Raw genomic sequence first — 12930 nt, forward strand, 5'->3', positions numbered from 1 at the left:
CCATACGACCGATGGGTCCAGCAAGGAGTCGCTGACTCCGAGACCGAATCTGTACCACGTTTTGTCCCCTTCAGCGATGCACGATTAAAAGGAACTAATACCGACCAAGAGAGTGATTGCATTCTGCAAGGATCTGTGCCACCGTCGCTGCAGTTGGACACTACAAAACCTGAAACACTGTTTGAAGATCACGCCGTGCCTGGAAAGGAACGATATAATCTAAGGTCAAGACCAAAGAACTGACATACTCGAACTAGTGCGATCTTCCCTTTTTCCATGAACTATTTTTGATTCCACAGCTCTCTCTCCCAGGGAACTAGCTCATTTTTGATTTTCGAACCACCATCCGGTTCTGCTGCTAAGGCCGCGGTTGAAGTCTGAGGAGTGCAGCCGGGGACGCCTTGGTCAGCGGTTCTGGTCAGTCTGAGGGAATCACCCCGGACTGGACGGAGCGCACATCTTGGCAGAAGCAACCACCCACCGTGGGCAGCAACCAGAGGATGGAGTTTCCAGGGGTTGGGAGACCTGCTAGACACATGACTTTTGAAAAGAAAATATGTACTATAATGGCAAAGAGACGTTTTCTAGTGTTAAGCATCCTAATGTTGTGTAGTATAATAATGTTTTTGACTAGCTTTGCTCTGTCCATTTTTCGAGTTCCATTCATACACAACACACAACTCGCACCTTCTCCCACTGATCCGACACACTCCTTCCATCCCCTACCTGAACACGAGTCTGCCAGAAGACTCGAATTTGTAAATAATTCATTTGTCTTACTCCTACACCAGCACCAATCTGTTATGAACAACACGAACTGTTGGATATGTGGACTCATGCCGCACTCAACCGGTAAGGGTATCCCTTACTTCGTCCTGCCCTTCAGTTATTACGGTTCTTTGTGGGCTTTCCAGACCATGTTCCTGTTTTCCCTTGAACCATACGTTCGGGGAGAGAACTCAAACAACAAGGCATTAATAGCAGGAATCAAGAACATGAGTAGAGATATTGACACGATCAGAGCCACTCCCAAAGATGAGTTTACCCCATACAGTAGGTGGAACATCACCAAGTATGGGATTTCATTAAGTGAGAGCCAGAAATCAAAGAAATCATCCTCAGTCTGGGTAGTACCCCACCGTGGTCACTTATGTCTGCAAGGCATTGGCAGGGATCCTGAAGCACAATTGGGGAAGAGCATATGCACGGAAACATACGTGTTTGCCTCCCGAACTTCCCCTCCATTCTTGGCGGCTAAGGGTACATACTTCATCTGCCACGGCAAGGCATACACTTGGTTGCCTGCCGACTTCTCGGGCACATGCTTCATCTCGTTTCTGCTGCCACCCACCTACACGGCCTGGGCAGATTACCATCGGACAAGGACAGTTAGGGGTGTCGTGAGTCAAGACGACACTGCGGGTCAAGAATTTGGAGACTTCGCAAAGGGTTTTCTGCCATTTTGGGGGCCTATGGTGAACAGCAGGAACATTCGACAATTAACGAGGATAGTTGAGTCCGCCGTGACTGAAACGGCCGGTGCCCTTAGCAACCTGACAGCTGAGCTTCAGTCGGATCGACTTATGACCCTTCAAAACCGGGTTGCCCTAGATGTCATACTTGCAGACCGTGGTGGTGTATGTAGAGTGATCCAATCTAGTTGCTGCATTTTCATCCCCGATAATGCTCCGACAGTGTACCAGGCCATCTCCAAATTACACAAAATCTCCGATTCCCTTCACACAGAGAAAGGGGATTGGTCTCTGCTAGGGTGGTTCTGGGAACTGATCTCTGCCTGGGGATGGAAAACTCTGATCTTCATTGGGATGATCTTAGCCGTTCTGTTTATGTTCTGCCTGTTTGTACAGTGCGCTCCTGCAATATATGGCCTCTGCGCCACTTCATGTGTAAGGAAGCCTGTGTCAAGGGACGAACTGAGCTACAGAATGATGCTACAGCAGCATCTCCGTGAATTCATCAATACCGATTTGGACTCTGACTAGCGTGAGTTATTGCCTTATATAAGGGCAAAAGGAGGGTCTGTGGTACTGCAATTCTGGACCCCTCCATTTCACCAGCCTCGGGGTCCAACACTCGTGTTATAAAATACCGTCGTATCATGACGAATTTGGTATCTACGAACCGGTAATGATTAGGACATCATCCCCATGCATTTGCGTCATGATTAAGCGATGCTAACACCCTCAAATCTTGATTTGCGTCTCAAACCCGCAGACTCCATTTTGTAAACGGCATCCATCTTATGGCTTGCCCTCATATAAGTCAATTGATTAAAGCCGAGCTTGATCTAAAAGGACACGTCCTTTGTAGCTGACTCCCCCATGACCTGGCCGAGCTGACTCCACTGCCTCCAGCCAAGCCTGTTTGGGCAGCTCCTCGCCCAGTGGCCGAGCCCGATATCATCAAAGCACAACATGTCATAAACCCTTCTCTGCATACAAACCCTGTTTTCCATATATACACACACCTGTCCATGATTCTTGTTTATGACCCGTTTTATGATGGGAGGGGGCTCGACCTTATTGGCATTTCATCGATATCTGATGGGAGTTCTGGATCTGGCGGGGTAATCCATCACAAACTGGACATCTAAAATATGTGCTGACCAGCATGACTTCGCTCTTTGTATTATTGTGGAAATATTTGTATTGCCATATCGTAAACTTAAGAATTCTTGCCTGCAGCTGTTATTTATGTATATAAGGAGAAGGCTGGTTCTGTAAAAACGAACAGTCTCCTGAGAACTTACGGCCCGTGTTGTCGTACTTCTAGGACGCATGTTACTTGGTTGCAGCCAATAAACTCGATCTTTGACTTCATCTAGAAGACTCCGTGTTTCTGTAAGTCCAGAACAGGGAGAACCTAGAGGTCTTCGGGTGTGGTCCCCTGGCACCACCGGGTCTCTAAAAACCCGGCACCTCAAGGCCTGGGTCGGGAGATGGGGATTGCGGGAATTGGCACATCGTGACAATGGCTGATGTTCCACGGCTAGCGTCTCCTGGCGCTTCCATGCGTATTCTGAGCTGGAATGTTCGGGGGCTCCTGGACAAGATTAAGCGGGGGCTGTGCTTCGCTGGGTGAAGAGGGACCTGGCGGATGTGCTCCTTCTTCAAGAAACACACATGTTGGGCACTAAGGCATTGAGTCTGCAGCGGTTTGGCTTTCACCAGGTGTTCCATGCTGGGTTTACTAGGGGCTCGAGGGGGGTGGCCATTCTTATCCACGGACGGTTGGCTTACCCTCATGAGCGTCAGTGGCTCGATCCTCAGGGCCGATTTGTGTTCGTACAGGGGAAGATTGGTGTGGAGCCTGTGGTGTTTGGTAGTGTGTATGCCCCTCCCCCGCTGCAGTGGACCCTTGCGGAGCGGTTGTTTGCCCTATGGACTGAGCTCCCCCGTTCCCTGGCTGTGATTGGTGGCGACTGGAATGATGTGGTGGACATGGCGTTGGACAGGCAGAGGGGACAGGGGGTTGCGACTGTAGCCTCCCCTACACGGTTGGGTGCCTTGATTGATGGTCTTGGATGGGTGGATGTTTGGCGGCACCTGCATGCGGAGAGGCGGGAATACACGTACGTCTCGGCTGTGCATGGCTCCCTCTCGCGCCTTGATTGTGTGTTTGTACCGGGGGCCTTCCTCGACAGGGTGAAAGGGGCGGCGATCCGGCCTCGCGGGCTGTCTGACCACTCTCCCGTGGCGGTTCAAATTGATCTTTGTAAGGCGCGCCAACCGTTCTGGTGGCGGATGTCTACATGGCACCTGCAGCGTCCAGATTACTCCCAACATCTGCGCGGTGCGATTGCCCGCTATTGGCAGGACAACCTTACGGGGGGGTGGACGCGGTGACGGTCTGGGAGGCTATGAAGCCCACCTTGAGGAGTATAGATATCGCCTGGTGCGCTTCTGCTCGCCGGACTCGACAGGAAAGCATTGTTACCGCTGCGGCGCGGGTGGAGGAGCTGGAGGCGCAACACAGGAAGTGGCTGATGATATAACGCTGCGGCTGCTGCTACAGGCGCAGCAGTCTTACTCCTCGGTCTTATTGGATGAGGCTCACCAGGCGTGGTTGGCTACGCGTAGTAGAGTGTACCAGTGGGGTGACAAGTCTTGCACCATGCTCCACAGGCTTTGTCAGCAGTCTTTGCAGCCGATTACTCTGCCGGGGCTTGTTGACGACGCCGGGGTGGCGATAACGGACCCTGCGATCCTTGCGGCAAGATTTGCGCGCTATTATGGGCGTCAGTATGCCTCTCTGGAGAACCTTTCCCCCGACAGCATCGAGGGATACCTTGCGGCAGTCCCTCAGCTTGCTGTCTCCGATGAGGTGCGTGATGCCTTAGATCTCCCCCTGATGGCAGAGGAGTTGGGCGACGCACTGGGTCAACTCAATGTGGGTAAGGCACCGGGGCCGAGCGGGTTCCCCAGCGAATTCTATAGGAAATTTCATCTGCAGCTCAGGCCACATTACAAGCGGGCGTTAGAGCAGGCGCGGGAGCGTGGCAGCCTCCCCCCGGACTGGCGTCATGCCGAAATTGTGGTATTCCAGAAGCCAGGCAGACCCCCTGATCGCCACGAGTCTTATCGTCCCATATCCCTCATTAATTTTGAAGCCAAGCTCCTGGCCAAAGCGCTCGCGAACTGCCTGCTTCCACACATTTCGGCCCTCGTCCACCCGGATCAGGCGGGCTTTATGCCGCGCCGGGCGACGAGACACAACATTCGGCGGGCGCAGGCCGCGATCGACGCGATTGGGTCTTCCGAGGATCAGGCGGCGCTTCTGCTGGCAGATATTGACAGTGCCTTTGATTCGGTCAGCTGGACCTATCTCTTTGCTCTTCTGCCGCTACTGAATTTGGGCCCGGTCTTTGTCTCCTATGTAAAGTTGCTTTATACGGATGTCACCGCCTCGGTGCGTGTTTCTGGGGCGATATCCGCTCGGTTTCCTGTGACAAGGGGCACTCGTCAGGGGTGTCCCCTCTCCCCGTACCTATTCGCGCTAGCTATGGAGCCACTGGCCACCCGGGTGCGCCGGGACGCGCTTTATCGAGGCTTTGTGTGGGGGGCGGATCACTCGGACCGCATAGCTTTGTATGCCGATGACGTGCTTTTCTTCATGACTGATTTGCAGCGTACGGGCCCTCGTATCCTTGAGTTAATGCAAGAGTTTGGTCAGGCGTCGAGGCTCTTTCTTAATCCGCGCAAGTCGACCCTATGGGTGTTGGGGGTGACACAGTGTGCTGCCCATGGGCTGCGTCCCTTCAGGTAGCTGTCGATGGCGTGAGGTACTTGGGCGTTTTCCTCTCTGCCTCGGTGGCGTGGGATCGGAACGTTCAGCCGGTGTGGGATCGGGTCCAGATGGACGTCAAGACGTGGACGCGTATGCCCCTCAATATTTATGGCCGGTCGGCCACCTTCAAGATGGTGGCCCTGCCTCGGCTTCTCTACCAGCTGCAGAACCATCCATTTAAGATCGACCCGCAGTGGTTCTGAAGTGTTAACTCTGTACTGGGCCGGTTTCTGTGGGCCGGGGGTGCCTTCAGGGTTGCGCTGCGCACGTGCTTTCTTTCTACATACTGCGGCGGCTTGGCGGCCGCGGATCTGTTGTCTTATTATCAGGCCTCCCATCTCCTAGTGCTTAACGAGTGGTGGTATGGGGACCATAGTGATCCGGCCTATGCTCTGGAACATTCTCTGATGGGTGGCGCCTCCCTCCACGCCTTACTGTACTCGGCCAGGCAGAGGAGACTGCTGCCGAAAGTCAACCAGGTGGTCTTCGCGGTCTGGCGACAAGCCCTGCACCGTATGGGTTGGTGGGGTAGACTGACGGCCGAGACTCCGTTATGGCGTAATGGCTTGCTCCCGGCGCTGGCGTCTCTGTCCGGGTTTGGCGGCTGGGACGCGATCAGGATTTCGTCTCTCGGCCATGTCCACACTGGCACTACGCTTAAGTCCTTTCAGGACCTTAGTTCTGAATTTAACATGCCCAGATCCCAATTCATCCGGTACCTCCAGTTCCGCCACGCCCTCGCCCCTAGCCTGGTGGGCTTAGAGCAACTCCCCGACTTTAGTCCCATTGAGGCAAAACTTTTTCTGGGAGACCTGGGCGACAAGAAGGTCTCTCAGATATACCGCTCCCTGGTTACGCACTGCTCCTCTTCCCTCTCGACGTTGAAGGCCTCCTGGGAGAATGATGTTGGCCCCTTGGATGAAGATGATTGGCGTGAGGCCCTTGAATCTCCCCGTGGTGCTGCTATAGCCATCCGCCTTCGCTTTATCCAATTCAAATACCTTCACAGGGCATATTATACTAGGGACCGTCTGTGGCGAGCGGGTCTTATAGCCGCTCCGGAGTGTCTGAGGTGCGGTACTGAAAGGGGGACACTTTTCCATACCGTGGGGTCCTGTGAGAGACTGACTAGATTCTGGGCTGGGGTTTGGGACTGCCTGTCGGAGGTGTTGGGGTGGGACCTGCCCCGTACCCCTAGGCTCGGCCTTCTTCATGTCCTGGAATACGTTGGGGGTAACATTTACAAACGTCACCTGTTGCTGCTAGGACTGGTGGTGGCCAAGCGGGATCTGGCCCAGGCCTGGAAGAGTGAACGTGCCCCCCCGCTTGGTGCATGGAAGGCAGGATTGGACTTTCTCATGGGCCTGGAGCAGCCTGTATTTGAAGCCCGGGGGTGTCCCCGCAAACATTACAAAATCTGGAAACGGTGGGCGGACTACAGGGGCCTGGCCCTTGACCCCCCGATAGACATTGACGATGTACTGCCTCCAGATGTGGATCCTGTACCCTAGGCTGCTGGCCGACACCGCCTTTGCTTTTCATCTCATGTTGCTAAGCTGTGATCACGTGCACTGGGTTAGGGTGGGATAAGGGATGGGTAGTTTGGGAACGGGGTTGGAGGGCGTTATTGGGGATGGGTGGGATGGGGGAGGTTTGGGGTATGTCATTCTAAATCTTTGGGTTCAATGCTGTGCCTTTACATATGTGTCATTGACAGTCTCCTCCTGACTGTGGAGGGCTGTACCGAATCTTGCTTGAACTCTTAATAAAAACGGTTTTGGAAAAAAAAAAACACAGGGAGGGTGGCCTGCTGGGGTCAGTAGACCACCATGTCTGTGATTGCTTTTTCAAAAAAGCAATTTCTTTTGTAATGCGGCCCGTTTTCCTTAAAGGAAATCGGGATGCATTTCAAAAACAAAAATGAAAAGTTTTCTTTTCATTTTTTAAGACTAGGCAGGGGTCCGTGTGAGCACTGCCTGCTCTTAAAAAATGTTTGTGTCCACATTCACAAAAGGGAAGGGATCCTGGAGGGGGGTGGGGGGGGCCTTCCCATTTGGGAATGGGTTACCATCAACTTGAAGTTGGTGATAAACTGCAAATGTTTTACATCACCTCGTGACTCGCTTTTAGGAAGGGACGCCCTTAACATGCGTGTTCCTAATACAGACTCGCAAACCCTATTTTACGATTAGGTAATGGGTTACAGAGTCAAAAAATAGGGGGGCATATTTCCAAGCCCTCGATAAATGCTCTAGCGACTTTTTTAAGTCGCTAACGCATTTATTTTCATTTCGCACTATTCCCAATACGTCTCTAACCTGAGTTAGAGACGCGGGCGATAGATAACGCTATTGGGATGCAGGGTGGGCGTTCCCACGTCCAACCACATGTAAAATGTGGTTGGAGGTGTTAACACCCTATCATCAAGGCAGGCGTCGGGAGAAGGAGACCTGCGATAAACGAGTTTATCGCAGGTCACACAACGCCTGCTTTGATCAGGTGTTAGGCATAGATAACATAGGGGTGTGGATCATAAAGCTGAATCCACCCCCCCATATTATCAAGGCAGACATTAGCGCGTGAAAACAATGCTTGTTTTCATGCGCTAATGTTCCATATCGCCGACTATCGCCGGATTTGATTTCGCCTAGGTGATCCTTTTGTACATGTGGTCCATAATCACTGAATGCAATATCGTGGTAAATGTATAGCTTTTGCAGCAGGTAGCAGTATGCTGCATTCTTGGGTCTATCAGTTTAACAAGCTGTTTGACCGTAGGCAAATAAAACTCTCCCTGGGCCTCTGTCCATCAACCTTGCTATTTGTCAGCAGTTTGAAGTAATCTTAATGGAAAAACTAGACACCGAGGGCAGGCTCCGAGGGCAGGACAGGCTCCGAGGGCAGGACAGGCTCCGAGGGCAGGACAGGCTCTGAGGGCAGGCTCCCAGGACAGGCTCCGAGGGCAGGACAGGCTCCGAGGGCAGGACAGGCTCCGAGGTCAGGACAGGCTCCGAGGGCAGGCTCCGAGGACAGGCTCCGAGGGCAAGACAGGCTCCAAAGGCAGGCTCCGAGGACAGGCTCCAAGGGCAGGACAGGCTCCGAGGGCAGGACAGGCTCCGAGGGCAGGACAGGCTCCGAGGGCAGGCTCCGGGGACAGGCTCAGAGGGCAGGACAGGCTCTGAGGGCAGGACAGGCTCCGAGGGCAGGACAGGCTCCGAGGGCAGGCTCCGAGGACAGGCTCCGAGGGCAAGACAGGCTCCATGGGCAGGCTCCGAGGACAGGCTCCGAGGGCAGGCTCCAAAGGCAGGCTCCGAGGGCAGGACAGGCTCTGAGGGCAGGACAGGCTCCGAGGGCAGGCTCCGAGGACAGGCTCAGAGGGCAGGCTTCGAGGGCAGGACAGGCTCTGAGGGCAGGCTCCGAGGACAGGCTCTGAGGGCAGGACAGGCTCCGAGGGCAGGCCCCGAGGGCAGGACAGGCTCCGAGGGCAGGACAGGCTCCGAGGGCAGGACAGGCTCCAAGGGCAGGCTCTGAGGGCAGGACAGGCTCTGAGAGCAGGACAGGCTCCGAGGGCAGGCTCCGAGGACAGGCTCCGAGGGCAGGACAGGCTCCGAGGGCAGGCTCTGAGGACAGGCTCTGAGGGCAAGACAGGCTCCGAGGGCAGGCTCCGAGGACAGGCTCCGAGGGCAGGACAGGCTCCGAGGGCAGGCTCCGAGGGCAGGACAGGCTCCGAGGGCAGGCTCCGAGGGCAGGAGAGGCTCCGAGGGCAGGCTCCGAGGGCAGGCTCCGAGGGCAGGACAGGCTCTGAGGTCAGGACAGGCTCCGAGGGCATGCTCCGAGGACAGGCTCCGAGGGCAAGACAGGCTCCGAGGGCAGGCTTCGAGGACAGGCTCCGAGGGCAGGACAGGCTCCGAGGACAGGACAGGCTCCGAGGGCAGGCTCTGAGGACAGGCTCCGAGGGCAAGACATGCTCCGAGGGCAGGCTCCGAGGACAGGCTCCGAGGGCAGGACAGGCTCCGAGGGCAGGACAGGCTCCGAGGGCAGGCTCCGAGGGCAGGCTTCGAGGGCAGGACAGGCTCCGAGGGCAGGCTCCGAGGATGTAGTGGCGCGTTCTAGTGTTTGCACGTCACGTCGGCGACGTGACGTGCTGGCGGCCATGTTGGGCTGCGCGCGCATCGTGGGACATTGGCGCGAAGAGCCGGTACGAGCAGCAGAGGCTCGGCGCTCTTTAGGGAGAATAATAATAAATAAGCAACAAACCTCACAGTGGCTGCAGCGTTTTCCTTGGGGGTGCCGGCAACATTACAATGGCGACGAAGGTGGGATGGTAGACCCCCCCCCCACACAGCAAGGAAACAGCACCGAGGGAAACAGCAACTACACCGGTGGGCAGGAAACACCAGTGCCAAGCAGGACCACAGAGCCAGGTGCCCAGAGGAACAGAGGGCCAGGACAGACCAACGACTACCACACAGGTACCCACAGACGATGACGTGTACGCCCACGCAATTGATGACCTAAATGAACATTTCAGGCCGGCGGTGTGTGACTCGGTGGATAGATTCAATTTCCAGCAGAGAAAGCAACGGCCAGGAGAGACGGTGGAAGAATATGTGGCGGCACTGAAGCGGCTGGCGTCCACGTGCAGATATGACAACTGGGAAGAGGAGTTCATTAAGGATCAGGTGGTGATGCACACCACGTGCACCGCAGTGCAGGACAAACTATGGGCCAGTGGGGACACCACTCTAAAGGAGGTGATGGTCATCGTCAAAAGAGCTGAATTAGCACGCAGGTGTGCGGAAGCAACGACGAAGGAAACAGCGCCTAGCGTCATGGTGAACAAAGTGGACAATGAGGAACCCCGCAGAGACTACCAGAACAGGAGGTCATTGGAGAAGGGACCCAGCAAATGGCAAGGCAACCCAGGTCCCCCGGGAAAACAAGCGGGAAACAACAGGAAGCCATGCTACAGGTGTGGGAGCTGGTCACACGAGGCGCACGACAGGAAGTGCCCAGCATTTCGCGCCAAATGCATGTATTGCGCAATAATCGGCCACTACGAGAAGGTATGTCGGAAAAAGGCCTCCAAAGGCACGGTGAGATATGTCGGTCAAGGAAGCGACGAACAAGAAGACGGTACCGAGGAGGATGTTGTAACGGTACTCTGCATCTACGACGAGGTGTTGAGCGTGGATGGCCAGGTTCTGGGCGTCGACGGCAGAAGGACAATGAAACCTGTCCTGGAAATGTCGATAGGAGGAATTACAATCAGCGTGGTGGCTGACACGGGCTCACCCTACACCCTCGTCCAGAGAGCGGTATGGGAGGAGAGATTGGCACTGCATCTAGGCCCAGAACTAGAGAAGCTGGACATCCGCCCAGTCACGTACAATGGGGACCGCATACCAATGGCAGGATTCAGACCATTAAACTTTGAATTTAGAGGCCGGTCCCCTTACTGCAAGCTCTACATGTCAGAGAAGGGCCCCTCGGTCCTAGGATGGCTAGACCAAGGCGACTTAGGCATCAAGCTGGATCCGGGAGGTAAAGAGCAAATACTACTGACGGAACCGGAATCATGGCCAGACCTTGACAAATGGAGAAGCGAATACCCAAAAGTATTTGGTGGCACGGTGGGAAGATTGGAGACATTTGCACACAAAATCATTCTGAAAGAAGATGCCGTGCCAGTGGCCCACAAAGCAAGGAATGTCCCTTTGGCAGTGAGGGAAGCAGTACGGGAAGAACTTCAGGACTTAGAAAGAAAGGGGATCATTGAGCCCATCACGTGTGCTGAGTGGCTGGCGCCTTTGGTGGTAGTTAAGAAACCCAGCGGTAAGGTCAGGCTGTGTGTCGACCTGCGCGAACTGAACAAAAACATAGTGTTAGAGAGGTTCCCCTTACCCAGAATAGAGGATATGCTGGCCAGCACCAGGGGAATCAAGTGGTACTCCACCATAGACTTGACCTCAGCCTACCATCAGATCGCACTACAGCCGGAGAGCCGCAGACTCACGTCATTCATCACCCCATTTGGGTGTTATCAGTTCCGCCGCATGCCGTTCGGGCTGGCCTTGGCGGCAGCAGTATTCCAGAAGCTGATGCACCAATTGTTCAAAGACACGACCGGCGTCCAATAATTCCAGGACGACATCCTGGTGATGGGGTGAGACAGACCCGACCATGATGAAAAACTCGGAAATGTACTAAAGATCCTAGAGAGAAAGGGCCTCACAGCGGAATGGACCAAGTGCCGGATTGGAATGGAGTCAGTGACCTACTTAGGACACGAAATAGGAGTACGAGGAGTGACTCCGAAAGCAGAGAACGTGAAAGTGATCTGTGAGGCACCTCCACCCACCAACAAGGAAGAAGTCAGATCATTTATAGGAATGGCGGAGTATTATGGCAAGTTTGTGCAACACTTCGCCTCCAAGACCCATCACATGAGGCAGCTGACAAGAGACAATACAGAATTTCGCTGGTCAGAGGAAGCACAAGAGGAGTTTGATGTCATCAAGAAGGAAGTAGCAGGAGCAATACCACTCCAAGGGTACGACCCCCAAGGGATGACAGTACTGACCACAGACGCCAGCGATAAGGGGCTGGGAGCTGTCCTCATGCAAGACCGAGGGCAAGGAAGGATGGAGACGCTAAGCTTTGCATCCCGCACGCTGAGTGAAACAGAAAAGAAGTACAGCGTAATAGAAAAAGAAATGCTGGCAGTGGTGTGGGCTACGACCAGATTCAGACAGTTCCTATGGGGCACAAGGTTCCAATTGAGGACAGACCATAAGCCCCTACTGAAAGTGCTAACATCGAGTGGGCATGCCGACGCAACGCCCAGGATCTCCAAAATGACGCTGAAACTGCTTGAATTCAGGTATGACGTAGAGTATATCCCAGGGAGTAAGAACAGAGTGGCAGACTATTTGAGCAGAGCAGCAGCCATGGAGCTGAGCGAGGAAGACAAAGTGGGAACAGAAGAATGGGTAGCACTCACGGAAGACCAAGAAAACACCATCAGCCATCAAGAATGGAAACAGGCGTACGAGGAAGACCAGATTCTAGGAGAAGCGAAATCACAGATCACCAAGGGATGGTCTGACAAGAGGCAGACCCGCGGGGAACTCAACCCAAACTTTGAAGTCAGGGAAGAGCTGTCGATGGACGACCGAGGAGTATTTGTGTACAGGGGAGAGAAGGTCATTCCCCCAACCGGCATCATCCCCAAACTACTGGACATGCTCCACGAGGGACACCTGGGAATTGGTAAACTGAAATTGAGGGCCAAGCAAAACTACTGGTGGCCAGGAATGGATGTAAGGGCCGAGAGACATGTCAGAGACTGTTCACGGTGTCAAGGCGCAGATAAGACTCTCAAACCGCTGCGTCCAGCTCTGGGCAAATTCGACCCCCCGAGAAATCCATGGGAGGAACTCTCGGTAGATATTCTAGGCCCGATCTTAGACGTACATGGAGTCCAAAAATACGTATGTGTTCTTGTGGACAGGTACTCGAAGTGGCCGGAATTGAAGGTAGGCGAGGCGATGGACACCAAGACCATTGTAAAATTTCTGGCCCACTACCCCGGTAAGACTGACCCGGAGGGGTAGAGCGGTG

This window comes from Lissotriton vulgaris, chromosome 4_1, assembly GCF_964263255.1.
Source record: "Lissotriton vulgaris chromosome 4_1, aLisVul1.2, whole genome shotgun sequence".
Lineage (NCBI taxonomy): Eukaryota > Metazoa > Chordata > Amphibia > Caudata > Salamandridae > Lissotriton > Lissotriton vulgaris.